A 16752-nucleotide genomic window follows, 5' to 3' on the forward strand; every position below is an offset into this window, starting at 1 on the left:
TGGTGAGGGGCGTGCAGACTGATCAATGATTCTCTCTCATCATTGATGTTTCTCTTTCTCTCTCTCCTTCTTCCTTCCTCTCTGAAATCAATAAAAAATATATTTTAAAAAAAGACTATCACAGAATTCTAAGTTGTGTGCTCAGAACTAACTTGGAAAGAATTCAAGGATATACACAGACAAATGAAATATGAAATAATGTCCTTGGCCTCAAAGATTTATAAGAGAAGTAGGAGCATCATTTCTTTAGGTATCCACTCTGAGCTAGGCATCATGTGGATAGTTAACAGTCTTTCTGAGTATAGGATGTTATTTATTGTGCAGCAATTAGATAATTTCAGACATATTTTATCTGTGTTAAATTATATTTTAGTCTATAAATGTTAGAGAAGTTTAAGGAAGGGTTTGATACAATATCACATTTATTCATTCATAAAGAAGCCAGAGTTGGTTATGGAATGGGTAAACAGGAGAGTAGAAATGCAGCACTAATTAAATGGGCCTTTTTAAACTCTTCTAGTCTATTTCTCTGCCAAAAGTTAAATTAGTTCTATAGCAAACTGTTCTAACTCTTTTTCATCTGCTAATGTGTGACATAAAACGTTAAGCCCAAAGCAGAAACACTAACCGGGCTCTAGGATTCTCTGTCCAATCCCAGTGGACCTCAAGGGGGAAAGCCCACCCACGGGAAGGCCAGCCTTTTCACACAGTTACTGTGGAGGCTGGTCCCAGGCTCCCTCACAGTCCCTCCTGATGCTCACTGCTTGAATCTGGGCCCACCACGGAATCCCCACAGGTCTTTTTTTGATGTAAGAGCATTGTGTCTCTCACTTCCAACATTTGTGCTCCTCAAATGATGTTATACTTAATTACATAATTAAATGGTGTTATAGAATGTGCCTGGAGGGTTGCTTTAATGGTAAGACATGCTGGACCGGAGGTGAGAGTCTTGAAAGAAAGCCTTTCTGTGCTCAGAGATCCCTAGAAACAGGAGGTATGGCCTGCTGGGCAAGGGGCATGAGGCAGCACCGAGCTTAGTTGTGAGGCACAATAAGAGAGAATAGGTGGGCAGGAGGTTTCACTGGAATTTCCTCAGGAAAGGCAAGGCAGTGTAAGCAGGGTGAGGTCCACAGGGAGCTGTGCTGGGGGAGCTGTGTCTGTTTGCCTGGTCCTAGCCCTGGGCCATCAGGGCACAGGAACCTTGCTTTTTGAAGTGTAAGAACCAGAGAGAGGAGGTGCTCTGAAGCATGGGACATGCTTTGGTTGATGTGCATATGAAAACCACACTTACTCCAGGGGTAGTAGTTTGCTCTCTACAAGCATTGTTCACCCCTGGGAGGGCAGTCTCCCATGGGTCAACAAGGACTCCTATGCCAGAGCATCTAGGATACAAAAATAAGAAAAAATAGTCATGCAAATGACTATAATCTTACTTTGTATTCTTTTTATTTTTTTAAAAAAATCAACCTTGAACATACCAAATGTAATTCTTTAGACTTTTTTGACATATTTGATGAGTCTATAAAATTATTTTTATCTTTATGAAGTCAAGGTTCTCTCCAATACAAAAGAATAATGACATTAAGATGAAATAGGTAGACTAGGTCACCCTAAAATGAATGCTGGTTTTTATTTACCTATGTTATTGCAGTTAAATAATAACTTTAAAATGTCATCCCAACTTGGTTGAATCTCTAAGATTTTTTAATTACTATGAACCCTTAATTATGAAATTTAGAGAAGGCACATATTTGTGCACACATGTACACACACAGTATTTAGATTAGTTCACAGGGTAACTACACTCTTCCTATTATACATCAAAATTTAGCATGCTAAGATAGAAGCAATTTCAAAAGAAGTGTATGTTTGTCAGGTCTAATGAGCAGCAGAGGTATTTTACAGAATTGTATATACTTATCCTTCACTAAAAAAAATGATTTGGCTTCATGAAAAAAAATTATATTAGCATTCATTCACCTTTCTTCTGCAAGAACATCTCAAATCAATTATTGTGTTGACTCAGAAAGAAATCTACAATTTGACTGCATTACCTCCTCCCACACTGACACTTCCATTCCATTCCATAGCAGTAGACATTAGTGGCACACCAGGCAATTACTAAATGCTCACTCTGTTTGCCACATATGGGGCTAGCAGCTTTCCATACCTTATTTCTTTATTGTCTTAGAGCTGTTGAATACATATGGAAACTTGAAAATCAGTGGAAAAAACACCTTGCTATAAATTTAGATTTATAATAAAATCAGTCAGTACTTACATAATAAAAATTGACTGGATTTAATGATCAGATGATGTTTTGATCAAATTGACAGTCATATCATTAAAACAAGAGGCAACTCATTGGTGCATACTGATATTCTTTATTGTGTTTGTCATTTACAGAATTTAAACTTCAATAAAAATAATGCTAAATAAGAATTTTATTAGGAAAAGACTAAGTTTTTTCCCTTATTTACAAAGAAATTTACATTAAGGTGTTTATTTATCTCTTATAAAGCTGAGAACATTCTATTTTGAAGAGTCAATATTTGCAGGTTTTTTTTCCAATATTTTTAAATTGATTTTAGAGAAAGAAATGAAGAGGAATGGAGAAATAGAAACATCAATAAAAGAGAAACATCAGTCTGCTGCCTCCTGCCTGCCCCCCACTGGGCATCTAGCCCACAACCCTGGCATACAGCCTGACCTGGAATCAAACTGTGCTCTGGTTCATGGGTCATTTGAGTCAACAAGTGAGCCACACCAGCTGGGCCAATGTTTGCAGTTTTAATCAATACAGAGCAAAGGACTTGTGTATGCTTGCTGCTCAGTACATTGTCAAATGTTTGATTAAGCTGGTTCTTTCCTGAGGTGTATATTTTGTCTCATGTAATTTTATAGGGCTTCATTTAGCAGATGAAGCAAGGCATCCTTTTCTCAGATGGATCTATTGAACCTCAACGCAGATAAGAAAGACAATTTCAGTTCCTATGCCTCAGATTAATGACCACTTTAGACACACACACACACACACACACACACACACACACACACACACACATATATATATATATATATATATATATATATATATATATATATATATATATATATATAAAACAAATATATCATTTAAAATATCTGTTCAGCCTGGCTAGTGTAACTCAATGATTGAGCATTGACCTATGAACCAGGAGGTCACAGTTTGATTTCCAGTCAGAGCACATGCCTAGGTAATCAGCTCAATCCCCACTAGGGGGTGTGCAGTAGGCAGCCAATTAATGATTTTCTCATCATTGATTGATGATTCTATCTCATTCTCCCTTTTCCTTCCTCTCTGAAATAAATAAAAACATATTTAAAAATAAAATATCTGTCTATTGAATATGTATAGGTAGCAGGGGAAAAATATAATATGAATATTTTTGCAGTTAATGTAATTAATGAAAACTACTGGTGAAATTACTGCTGTTAATACTATCATCATCAGAATTTTAGCAGAAACAGTCATTGTCAGTTCTTATTTTCATCTCTGGGCAGTCATTCAACCCCATGATCAGACTGGCTTTGTGGTTTCCTAGTGTGTGATTTACTGTAGAGAGAGTCATGATTTTGTGAATTGTCTTGCTGAGACCTCAGCACTCCTTTTCTTTTCTTAACTTTAGTTCCAACACAAGTCAGAGAGAGTTAAAAGCATCTCCTTTTCAAAATCTGATAGCCAGCACATGTGGAATGTGCATTCACACTCCTTTAAAGAATCTGATATACAAATATCCTTTTGGGAATTTACAAAATCATCACTATTCTTAGGATGTTGCATAAGTTATCATGTTATCATTTGTAATTGCATTCAGGCCATTCTGAAGCTCTTATCTATTCCAAATTTGAAAGAATAGCGCAGAGAAAATTCAATAAATTTTAATTAATTTTGTATGACCTGGAGAAAAAGAGAAATTGCATGCGATGTTATCTGTGTAGCACGAGTGTGTAAAGTAGACTCGCCCAACTATCCAAAGCCTCTCATTTCAATGTAGCTAAGGCAATCCCCTTTGGCACAGGAAGTTGTTTTTGTTGCTGTCTGGTTATATTTGGATGCCCAAGATCAGATGCCCCTCCTTGTTAACCTTCGTTATTTTTCAGAGGTTGGCAATATCCTGGATACATTTTTATTTGTCCTCACTATTTTAGAAACATTCTTTTTCTGTAACCAAATTGGTAGACTTAAATAGATTTTTAAAACATACATGTATACCCATATAATGAAGTATGCAATTATTCTGATATTAAAAAGAATATATACACTTCCTATTCAAATTAATTAATTAAACTTTTATTTTTTTAATAGCTTGTTGAAGGCAATGTTCTGAGGATAAGCACATAAGGATGGACAATGCCAAGCCCTGGATTCCAAAAGATGTAGTCCACTCAGTTAGCTGATATTCACAAATACATGCATCTTTATTAAATATTTGAGGAGAATTATACATTTCAAGAACGAGCTATTCCTTCTAATAGAGAATCATTTTTATTTTTTTAATCCTCACCAGAGAATATGTGTTTTGTTTTTCTTTATTGATTTTAGAGAGGGGAAGAGCGTGAGAGTGAAAGAGAGAGAGAAAGAGAGAGAGAGAGAGAGAGAGAGAGAGAGAGAGAGAGAGAGAGAGAGAGAAAGAAATTGATGTGAGAGAGAAACACCGTTTGGTTGCCTCCCATTTATGTCTCAACAAGGGACTGAGCCATCAACCTAGGTGTGTGCCCTGACCAGGAATTGAACCACAACCTCTTGGTGACTGGGAAGATGTTCCATCCAACTGAGCCGCCTGACCAGGGCTCCACATAGGTTTCTATTCCATAAAAATTCAAGGTTGGAGAGCAGTATACCACACTTTCATTCATTTTTAGTTCTACGAACTAGGTGTGCTTCTGAATGAATGAAGAGGCTTTAATATTTCCCTCCTCTGAATATTTTGGGTATCAATTCTGAGTAAAGGGGATAAAATATTTAAAAGCAGTGATTGCAGGGAGTAAAATAAAATCAAGGTCCCTCCAAATTAGAATATGTTTAAAATAAATTAAAATATGTTTAAAATCCCCTAGCTAACATGTATGATCCATAACTTCAGATCATGTACATTAATATGCAATAGTGTCCTGTTATGCATATGTTTGTCAAGTGTGGTTCCTGCACTACCTACCACAAGATGACTTGGGAAGTGCTGTTGAGTCAGAATCAGAAGCCCTGTGTCTGCTTTTTAACAGTGTTCTGTCCCAGGCAAAATCCATGCCTCCTGATTTCAATCCATGGTCTCAGGCTATGTAAATGGTTCAGGAAAGTAGTAGAATTGTGTTTCTTTCCATATATGCTTAAGACACAGGTCATAGAGAGACACAGCTCTCCTCTGTTATTTTCACTTAGAATTTTACTGATATGTTCTAATTTTTTTTCTTAAAGCCTATTCATTAAATGTTGATAAAATTGTCTAGAAATAATTTAATGGTTTATTTTTATTTTTATTAAAAATAACACAATGGACACAAGACACTGGGGAGTGGGGTGGGATGAGAGCATGCGACAGTGGGTAGGAGAAGCTGGGGGAAGGTTAATGGGTAACAAAAATGAGATACATGTGCTACTATATGTAATATACTAAATAATAATTTAAAAAAAGACCTTTAAGTTTGCCATTTACAAAAACTAAGCAAAAACAAACAAACAAAAAATCAAAACAAAGCTGCCCATGGCATAGTTTTTCATCATGACCAGTCTCCTTAAGGAGTGTGCACTCTGAACTCTCTCCTGGTCTTGCAAACTGTGCCTTACACCAGTGCCAGTGTTTAGAGTTCACTGGTGGCTGCCTGGTACAGGGAACATGCCAATATCATCCTTTCTGGTGCCTGTGCCTGACTCTGGTTCAGTGCCATGGTCCAAAGTTATCTCACATGAAAGTTTGGTATGTTTACTTACAGATGGTGGGATGGTGTGTTCTTAGTTTCGGTATCCATGCTCCTGGGTCAGGCTGAAACCTTGTATGTAATTCTGTGTGTAGACTGTAGTTGAACTTAGTTGAGAACAGCCTTAAGGTAGTGGGGCTATTACCTCCAGAGCCAGGGCAGGGGTCCTGGCCATGAAGAAGGGCAATGGGCGCTGGGCTGCTAAAGCTGGACTGCGGTACCTCCTGGGGTGAAGGGGTCCCCTCCTGGCAGCTCTCCAAGTCCAGTGCTCTTGGGTCTTCTATGGACTTCCTCACATAGACACGGTCAGTCACTACCTCAATCTTAGCCCCTCTCCCCTCTCTGGAGGATGGGGCAGAGCTGGAAATGTAAGTTTCTAGTATGACTTGCTTTTTCTGGTGACCAGCCTCCATCTGGGAGCCATCAAATCGCCTCATTAGAACAAGAGGTGCTCCTAGTGCTGTTATTACGTAGGAAACTGCAAGGGGCTTGGGGGCTCTGTGCCAGGAGCTGGGGCAGAGAACAGCATCTGTTTCTGTTATCTCACACTCCATATGGAGAACAGCTTATCCTGTTGCCTGAGTGGGCCCTGAATGCAATCCCAGGTCCTTAGAAGAGAGACACAAGTAAGAGAGGACAGGCAGAGAAGACAGTGTGAAGGCAGAGCAGAGAGACATGGCTAAGGACAAGGCCAAGGCCTTCCAGCAGGTGCTGGAAACTATATGAGGTGGAATGGATTCTTCCTCAGAATGAGGAGAGTGTGACCCTGCTGACCCCGTGATTTGGACTTCTGGCCTCCAGCTCAAGGCACAGTTAAATTTCTATGGTTTTAAGCCACTTAGTTTGTGGTCAGAAATGACCATAAGAAACTAATATCCTACCAGATTCATTCACTTTCCCACTGGCCAAGACAGTGGGCATACACCACTAGCTTTCTCTGAACACAGCCATCACAGGATGGGGCTGGGCCTGTGCTGTCTGTACAGACATCCGTGCTGCCCTGGCATTGGGTGCAGTAGTTACACTGAGAGGAAGCTGCTGATGTGATCCTGTACCATCCAAATGCCCAAATCAACATGTAACAGCAGAGTTTGTGGTTTCTTGGGGAAAGGATAAGTCATAAAATAGTGTGTGGCCCATATCCTAGACTCCCCCTCTGTCCTCAAGGCTCACCTCATCCCCAATGTCTGCTGCACCTGTAATTTTATGATAAAAAATAAGTCATGTTTTTGCTAGCTTAGTTTCTTACACCTTGCCAGGATCTCCACATGTTACCCTGGCTTCATCTGAATGTCCAGTGAGCGTGTTCTCCACTTACACTGAGGGAGCTGCCCGTCTTCTGGGTCAGAGATGAAGCTGGAAGCCTGAGGCTCAAGCAGCCCACAGGTCCCCGCTCCCATGTGAAATGGTTATGATATCTGTGAGGTCTGGCTTTCTGTCTTGTCTTGAGCATTGGGAGATCTGACAGGACAAAGTCTACAAGGCGGGCCTGATCAGGAGGAGATGGGGAACTACTTTCCAGGCCGGCTCCTCAATTTGTTTTGGCAGCTGGGCATTGGTAGGCATTGAGTGTGAGAGCCTGTTCAGGTGCTCACCCATCACCCTAAGATCAGCCCCAACTTACTAGACTTCATTATTAGCCATCCCTCTGCATTCCAATGGTCATTCCATCTCAAAGGAACCTCTCTGATTCTGTGATTTGATGAGAAAGATTATCAGTGATCAAAGCTCTTATTTTCTTCCCTGAAACCTAATCAATATCAAAGAACGTCTTCCTGTATGTGCAGACCAGGGAACGCCTTCCTGCACGTGCAGACCAGGGAACGCCTCCCTGCATTTGTAGCCCTGGGCCTGCATTTCTGCACTTGTAGATCAGGGACTGCATTTCTGCATCTGTAGATTAGGGGCTGCACGTGCAGACCAGGAGCCACATTTCTGAAACACCAGTTTTGGGCAGCCTTTGTGAGTACCTGTTTGCATCAACAACTGCATAACTAAGAGATTTTTGTGATTTGGGCAGGCAGTCGCACCAGGGCTTGTGGTATATTTTCTTTTCTATTGGGTTAGCTGTATAACTAAAAAATCCTTATTAGCATTTTTGGTGTGTTTTGAGAGTGTGTGTGTGTGTGTGTGTGTGTGTGTGTGTGTGTGTTTGTTTTGTTTGTTTGATCAAATGGGTTTTTTAAGTTGATCATGGTTTATTTAAAACAGAAAAACAAATAGAAATGCTCAGGGAGCATTTTCCCAGCTGGCTGTTCTCTCTGTGTCCCCTTGAGCTGCCAGACCTACCCTAGAGCAGTGGTCAGCAAACTTTTTAGTCAACAAAGCCAAATACCAACAGTACAATGATTGAAATTTCTTTGGAGAGCCAATTTTTTTAAACTTAAACTTCTTCTAATGCCACTTCTTCAAAATAGACTCGCCCAGGCTGTGGTATTTTGTGGAAGAGCCACACTCAAGGGGCCAAAGAGCCACATGTGGCTCATGAGCCGCAGTTTGCCGACCATGGCCCTAGAGCAGTGGTTCTCAACCTTTCTAATGCCTTGACTCTTTAATATAGTTCCTCATGTTGTGGTGACCCCCAACCATAAAATTATTTTTGTTACTACTTCATAACTATAATTTTGCTACTGTTATGAATCATAATGTAAATATCTGTATTTTCCGATGATCTTAGGTGACTCTGCTAGTGGTTCTCAACCTGTGAAATCCACTAGTAGGCACTCAGTAAATATTGACTGATTTGCTTTCCTGGTGTCAGATGAGACCACACTAGGCATTGTTTCTACTTTTAGATATGGACCTTTTTATTTTATTTTATTTATTTTTTAAAATATATTTTATTGATTTTTTACAGAGAGGAAGAGAGATAGAGAGTTAGAAACATCGATGAGAGAGAATCATCGATCAGCTGCCTCCTACACCTGCCCCCCCAACTGGGGATGTGCCCGAAACCAAGGTATATGTCCTTGACCGGAATCGAACCGGAGACCTTTAAGTCCGCAGGCCAACGCTCTATCCACTGAGCCAAACCAGTTTCTGCAGATATGGACCTTTTTAGAAAGGCCTATTCTATGGACGGACTGTGTCATCCCAAAATTCAGGTTGAAACCTAATTCCCAGAGTGATGGTATTTGGAGGTGGAGCCTTTTGTGGTGATCAGGCATGAGTGAGGAGCCCACATGAGTGGGAATATTGTTCTTATATAAAGGCCCTAGAGAGCTCCCTGGCCCCTCCCACCACTGGGGGCACAACAAGAAGCTGGCCATAGATGAACTAGGAAGCAGGTCCACACTAGACACAGATCTACAGGTGCCTGAGTCTTGGACTTCTCAGGCTCCATAGCTGTGAGAAATTAATGTTTGTAATTGATAAGCCCGCCAGCTGTGTTATTTTGTTATAGCAGCCTGAGCTAAGACAGCTTATGCAAGCTGGAATGGATCCACAATTATGTTATTATCCAATGATAACTATTTCCTCCCTAAACAAATCTCTCCCTTCTCCCCACACAACTAAGTAAGTGTTAATCTGGGTGAGACAGACCTGGGTTTGAAATCTTGTTCCCCTATGTTCTAACTGGTCTGATCATTTACCCATGTAACCTTAGTGTGATAGTCTTCAAATAGGGACAGTAATGCCCACTTCAGAAAAGTTGTGGCAAATGAAAATCGTAATGCCTGAGACATAGACAGCACAGTATCTGCCATAAAATGGCCCTCAGGGTTATTGCTTTCTTTAGTGCCACAACTGCCAACCTGGCTGAAAAGTGTGTACAAAACTCACTTCTGTGGGGAGCCCTGCATGTGGAGCGAAACTGGGAATATCAGGAGGAATCGAAAGGCTGCTGTGGCAGTGAAAACAAAGACTTCCAGATCCCCTTACTAAATTACGCTCATTTTATTTTATTTTTTTGTGAGGACTGTGCTTCTCACTCATAGTTAGTTTATTTCTATTTTAGACATATGGTTATCCAAATTTGTTATAAAGTTTTTAGATTGGTTAGTAAGCCAGTAAGGAAAGTTTTGCATGGATATAAATAACTGTTACAGGAAGTTATGGTAATAACAATCTCAGACAACCAATTACAAAGGGGACAGGAAAATTATGTGCTCAGCAATTGGTGGTTGCAGTGACTGTTCTGAATGGTCCTGGAACATGTAAATTACAATATGTTCAGATCATAGCAATAAAACTTAAATGTATGTGATCCATTTTCAGAAAGCATTTATGGAAAAATTTTTAATGTTTGCTTGATTAAATACATAGTTAAAAGTTAACAGGAAAATTCATTCATTTAAAACATTTTATTTGTTTTTATTCCCATAAGAATAGAAATGCGCATAATAGTAATACATATTATTAAATTTTTGGGTCCATGGTAAAATATATTCTGATGTTTCTTAAATAATTTCACCTAGGAATTTTATTCTGAAATTAATAAATTTCACAAATGTGCAGAGATTCAATGTAATGCTAAGTATATAATGTTTTATAAACAGAGAGCTATGCATTTTGAATAAGCAATTGTACAAAAATGAAATAATAAAGTATTTTAATATATAAATTGTACTTTAGCATATAACACACATTTTTGTAAAAGGCCATCTGTTTAAGCAGAATAAACACACACACTCAGAATCACAGAAATTTCAAACTGGCAGGAACTGAAGAGTTTTAGGTGGCCTTCCTTCAGGACAGGAGTCTCTGCATGAGATCCAGGATAGCTATAGGGACAAGGAGCAGGCGAGAGACTGTGTCCTTGAGCTCACCTGCCCCAGTGTGTGTACCACTCCACCACTGTGGTGTGATCTGGGGCCAGTCACTTCACTTGTCTACCTCATTTGTTTCATCTAATTTAAAGGAGCTGTGGTAATGATAACAGTTACCCAGAGAGGTATTATGTTAAAAATTATATGAGGTAACACATGGGAAGCATTGGAACAGGGCCTGGAATATAAAAGTGACAGTAAGATGTGTTTAGTGACTGAAAATCTATAATCCTTTAAATTAGAACTTGCACTGAGTGAAAAAGAAACTCGAGGTGTTTGTCTTTGGCTCACGGGTGTTAACTGCTGGATGATGTGTGTTAACTGGTCAGTCTAAGTAGAATCATCTGAGCTCAGTGCTTGGGAAGTTTGGCTGCTGCATGTCCTCTTCTCAGAGACCAGCTCAGGGTAGAAGTGGGCACAGGGAGTCATCACTGTGTGGAAGGAGAGCTGTGCTGGCCAGTCGCTGAATCACTCCCTCTTCCAAATGCATTGTATTCATGGAAGTGAGTCTCTTCCCCCACACAGCAGCATGATTCACTGTTGGGGTGCATTGGACCGATCTGCCCTGGTAGGTATCCTAAGGGAGGTAAGAGAGAGTAGGGCGGGGAAGAAGAGGCAGGATTGAGTCAGATGTGATGCTTGGAGTCTAGCTAGATATCTGGTTTGGACATAGCTAAACCTACTTGGCAGAGGGGAGTGTATCCAAATGTGCACTATGGGCTGGAGTTATGAGGACTTGGTCTATGGAAAATATAGATTATAGTTAGAAGATCAAGCAGAGAAGTATTGGCAGAAGAAATGAGAATCAGCACCAAGGACAGTTTCCTGAGAGCCTTGCAGCACTGGCCTCAAAGTCTCTAAAAATGAAATCTAATAAAGCAAGTTTAAATGCCTTTTAAAAAAGTGGCATCTTGCCTGTGCCAGTATTGCTCAGTGGTTAGAGTGTTGATCCATACACCAAAGGGTCACAGGTTGAATTCTAGTCAAGAATACCTACCTAGTTTGCAGGTTTGATCAACCAATCGAGGTTTCTTTCTCACATAAATATCTCTCTCTCTTTCTCTCTCTCATTTTCTCTCTCTCCCCCTTCTCTCTTTCCCTTTATCCCACAAACCCCCTCCCTCCCTTCCACTCTCTATAAAAAAAGTCAATGGAAATATTCTCACATGAGGGTTAACATAATAATAATAATAATAATAATAATAATAATAATGATAAATGAAGAAGAAGAAGGAGAAGGAGAAGGAGAAGGAGAAGGAGAAGGAGAAGGAGAAGGAGAAGGAGAAGGAGAAGGAGAAGGAGAAGGAGAAGGAGAAGGAGAAGGAGAAGGAGAAGGAGAAGGAAGGAGAAGGAGAAGGAGAAGGAGAAGAAACCGGCATCTTTTTCCTCCCAGGAAGTCTTCATAGGGTTTCGAGATGGCAGCAAAACATCCTTTAGGTAGAATGGCAGTCAGTTTTCTGCAATCTTAAACTCTTTGTCACTGTGACCTTCTTTTGGAATGCTCTCTCTTTTCCTCTAGTCCAAGGAAGTTTCTGGAAAGTGAATTTGCAATGACACTTTGTTGTATTCTATAAAAAATAAATGTATAAAATAAAAATTAGAGGTAGTTGCTTGGTACTTTTGAAGACCATGTTGAGAAAAATGTGCTATTATCACTAGACAGACACGCAATGACCCCCATCCCTGGAGCTCAAGCATGACCTTGGTCTTTAGACTGTGCTGGAAAACTTTGTCCCACTGACCTGGGGCTACAGCTTCTCAGGAAACTGCGTCTGCTCCTCCTGGTCTCTTTCTCTAGGCCTGCTCCTTGTTCACGTGCAGTAGAAGGTTGATGCAATAATTAGTAGTGTCAGTTTCTCATTTAAAACTCATTTCTATTAGAGCACCCAGCAGTGTCTGTTGACCTTTCATGGATACTGCACCACTCAAACATTGAGTAATCCATGTTCACCACCCTGTACATGGTCTTTCTACCAGAGACTCATGTCTTACATATGATCCTAGTTTTCTGGTCTGCATGCATAAAAGAAGAAGCTTTGCTCTCTCAAAAAGTCATAAATAGCCTCAAAAGGGTAAAAAAAAAAAAAAAGGCAAATAAGCACAGACAAAATCAATCACATTCTGGCTAATTAATAGCTGTGTGCTACAGATATCAGGCAGTGTTTAGTCATCTTTGGAGATCCAGGCACTAAGATCCATCTGTACCCAATGTAGGAAAAGTTTTAGATACTTGCCTGTTTTTAAGCCTTCTTGCTACATTACACTTTAACCACCAAAGACAGTGGGAGGAAATAGTTGGAGAAAATTGGATGGTAATAAGGATGATAATGTGAAGAGAGAAGATTCATTTTCTTTGATTCTTTCTCTAGAACAGTAATTAGACTAATTCACCTGCTATTATCATCATTTGAAAAACACCTAAAAGCATTGTCAGAAATACCAGTCAAGTATAAATGTGGTTGTCTTTCCAGACTTACCATCATGTTTTCTGTGGGATGTAGTTAAATGCATTATCACTCCAGGAACATTTACACTGGATCTCTTTGTTGTGTGGTACATGGGCTGTGTACACACACCAAACAGCTGTGCCAGGTAATGGGGATGAGTGCCAGAGTACAAGGGTACATATCATACAATGCTTCCTCCTAAATTAGCAAAACTGTTAATCTCATCCAGTGATACATGGGGGAGAAGACTAAAACGACAGGTTTCTTTCTGAGCATAAGCAAGAAAGCCACTCCGTTTATTTTTTCTGTATTTCCAAATAACATGTAATTATAGAATGATTATGTATAATAGTAAATCATGTCAATTCTTTTTTTCCACAGCTGTTGTTTGCAATATGGGGAAGTTATAATTGTTTAAAATAAGTATAACTTTCTTCCACATTTAGTGCACTAAATACAAGTAAATGAGGTTTTCAACATCTTTACAAAATATTTTTAAAGATAAGTTAACTCTAAATTCTCAGAATTAAATAAAATGCTGTGGTTTACATTTGCTTATGAAGATCTATCATTTTATTACTTAATGGGCACTGTATTTTTAGATCACTCTATGAGGGGTGAGTAGAATTTTTATCTGAATTATTTTATTTGATATATTTTGAAGGCCTAGTGGTTATCTTATTTGATATATTTTGAAGGCCTAGTGGTTATCTTCTTTAGCTTATATTTTACTAAAACATATATAGTTTGTTTTTATATCATTTATTTAGTTCAAATGTGTGCAGTAAATAAAGACAATTTTTTTTGTGAGTTATTTTTAAAAGCCCTTTGAATTTCTGTGAAAGAGCTTTTGAAATAGTCATGAAATACTTTTCTATATCTGCAAAATTAACCCCCCTCAAAAAATATACACCAAAGAGTTGTGAAGAACAAGCAACTCTATTTAGGTCATAGATCTTTATACTCTGAGATTAAGGTACCCTTCATGTTCCCATATAGTTTACCATCATGTCAGCGAGATGCAATTAATACCTACATTTGTGTCTCAAATATAAAGGATGCACATTGGATAACTCAAAGACAGCTGGTCCTGGGTGTAAGATATTCCTTGTAGATTATAAAGGAGATAGTAAGTTTGCAACCAATCTTATTTAAAGGGAAAACAAAGAGAAAATAAAATAAGATAATGAAATGTAAATAAAATAGAATAAAATATCTAGAAAAACATATGAGAAAAAATGCGCAAGTTTAGGAGACAGTATGAAAAAACTTTTGGCAAGAGTCATTATAAGGAGAACTTCATAATTTTTCTTGTTTGAATGGAAAGGGTATGTTTTACCACTGGGCCTTTATACTAATTATATATTGCTCTGTAACAAATTACCTCAAAACTGTGCCCTAAAGCAACATCCACATGCATTACCTTGCCACTTTGGTGAGTCTGGAATCTGGGCATTGTGCAGCTGTACCCTCTGCTGCAGGGCCTTGGTGTCTCACAGGCAGCACGGAATGCTGAGACTAGTCTGCAGGCTCCCCGGGGAAGGACTGTCTTCCAAGCTCACTGGCTGTCCATAGGATTCACAGTGGAGGTTGGCCATTGGCAGCTCTCAGTTCCTTGCCACGTGGACCCTTCGAACATGGCAGCCTGGGTCATCAAAGCAAACAAGCCAAGAAGGCAATACAGAGAATTTGCTCATCAGAGGGAAGTCACAAACTTTTGAAGGTAATTACAGAAGCCACAATTCCCCACACCAGTGGCTAGTCCCTCCTCTTTTCTTTCTCTCACACCTCTGTTGTAGAGGATCTACAATAATTTTCCCTCTCTCCTTCTGAATTCTTAGCTGAGACTCTTATATGAAAGACAGATGAACAAGAGAAAATGAACATAAGTTTATTAATATGTATATATCATCTCAACTGGGGAGATACCCAGGAAGAATGAATGAGTCAAAAGATGTGACTTTAGAATTCAGGATTAAATTTAATCTTATTAGGGAAAGCGAGGAGGGAAGAAGGCCCTTTAGTTGAGAGTAAATGATTTTAAGAAAGATGAACAGACCTTAGGAGAATAGATGGGAAGTGGCTGGTTTCTGACAAAGTTTGCCTAGGTGTGGTGTTGACTTCTAGTCTCTTCTCTGATTGATAGCAGTCAATCTTCCCTGGTTGATGAAACTCTTGGGGAGGAGGGAATGTATGTAAAAAGTTGAGTTTCTTTTGGAAGATGTATTTTTAGGCAGGTAAGGGGAGTTCAAGCAAAGCCTCTCCCTGTATGTGCTGTTTTTCAAATGCCTACAACAAAAAATAGTATGTCCTAAAACAGCATATTCTAGGATGACATGTCCTGAACTCTGACAGTAATGTTTTAGGCTGGCATTTCCAACTGTAATTGGTGGAGAGAGGTCCACGTACCCACCTGTTGCTCATTGAAGTGGGTTTCTTGTGATATCTGGAGAAAAGGAATTTTCTTAGACTGGCACAGGAGGATGAAATATAGAAAGCTTTATTTCTGTGGTATTATACCCCTGGGTTTCAAGGTCCTGTTTCCCCCTGTGTCAAGAAAGAACTGTAGCTTTGGCTTCAGCAAACCTAAAATCAGAGCCAGTGTTCAGAATTTCATTCTATATCTGCACACTCCAGTCTAGCATCTTGCTAGCTTTGTTTGTGTTTCCCATTGCAAACTCTATTGCATATGGGGTCCATGAGTTCATGAGCCATAGGGATGAATGTAAGAAAATCAAGAACCACTGAGAGCCAAGAGTCACAAGAGCAAGCCAAAGGTCAAGAGAATATAGTCCTTTGTTTGGGGGATTATGTATCCCCAAATTTTCACTGGCTTGCAGTGCCCTGTCTATTCTGGCCAATGATCTCTGTTTCTAGACTTGACTGACAGGGCATCTTCCCAAGTCATCCTGACCCAATGAACATGTATTCATCTCTCCTTGGTTGGATCCCTTCCCCAAATGACTGATCTTTCAGAATGGGCCAGTGGTTCATGGGGGAGTGTGAAATTGTAGCTTCCTGGTGAAGCTGCCCAGATGACATGCCTATAATATCTAGCTTCCTTTTTCCTCCTTTCCTATTAATAACTAGAGGCCTGATGCATGAAATTCTTACAAGGAGCTCATCCCTCCCAGCCTGGCTGACACACAACCCCAGCTGCCTCATGGCCCCAGCTGCCTCACTGACATGCGGCCCTACCCACTGGTCGTATTAACCCACCCAGAAGGTCATTGCTCTGGAAGGCTGCACCCCTACCTGGCAGGACTTGACTGGGGACCTGAGGCTGTGTGCCCCTGAGGCTGCAGCTCTGCCCCTGCAACTCCTGAGGCTGTGCCCCTTACCCTAGTGCCAGGGCCGGGGGACCTGAGACCATGCCCCCCACCCCAGCACCATCCAGTGGGGATTGACTGGGGTGGGGCTGGCTGGGTCTTGGTGTCGCCCAATGCTGGTGGGGTCAGATGGACATTTCTATTATAAAGAAAGGGAAAATAGCAAAATTAAAATGTTTCCTATAATTCTTTTTTTTAATTTGCACAAATTTTGTGCACCAGGCCACTAGGGTTAAAAAATAAATAGGAGCA

At 39.9% G+C, this 16752-nt stretch overlaps 1 protein-coding gene across 6 annotated transcripts in view; it reads left to right on the top strand.

Annotated features, from left to right (window-relative positions):
* NCKAP5 (NCK associated protein 5) overlaps positions 1-16752 on the top strand; it is a 909053-nt gene that overhangs the window by 557747 nt on the left and 334554 nt on the right. The window lies entirely within an intron of this gene.

Source organism: Pipistrellus kuhlii, unplaced genomic scaffold (assembly GCF_014108245.1).
Source record: "Pipistrellus kuhlii isolate mPipKuh1 unplaced genomic scaffold, mPipKuh1.p scaffold_m20_p_7, whole genome shotgun sequence".
Lineage (NCBI taxonomy): Eukaryota > Metazoa > Chordata > Mammalia > Chiroptera > Vespertilionidae > Pipistrellus > Pipistrellus kuhlii.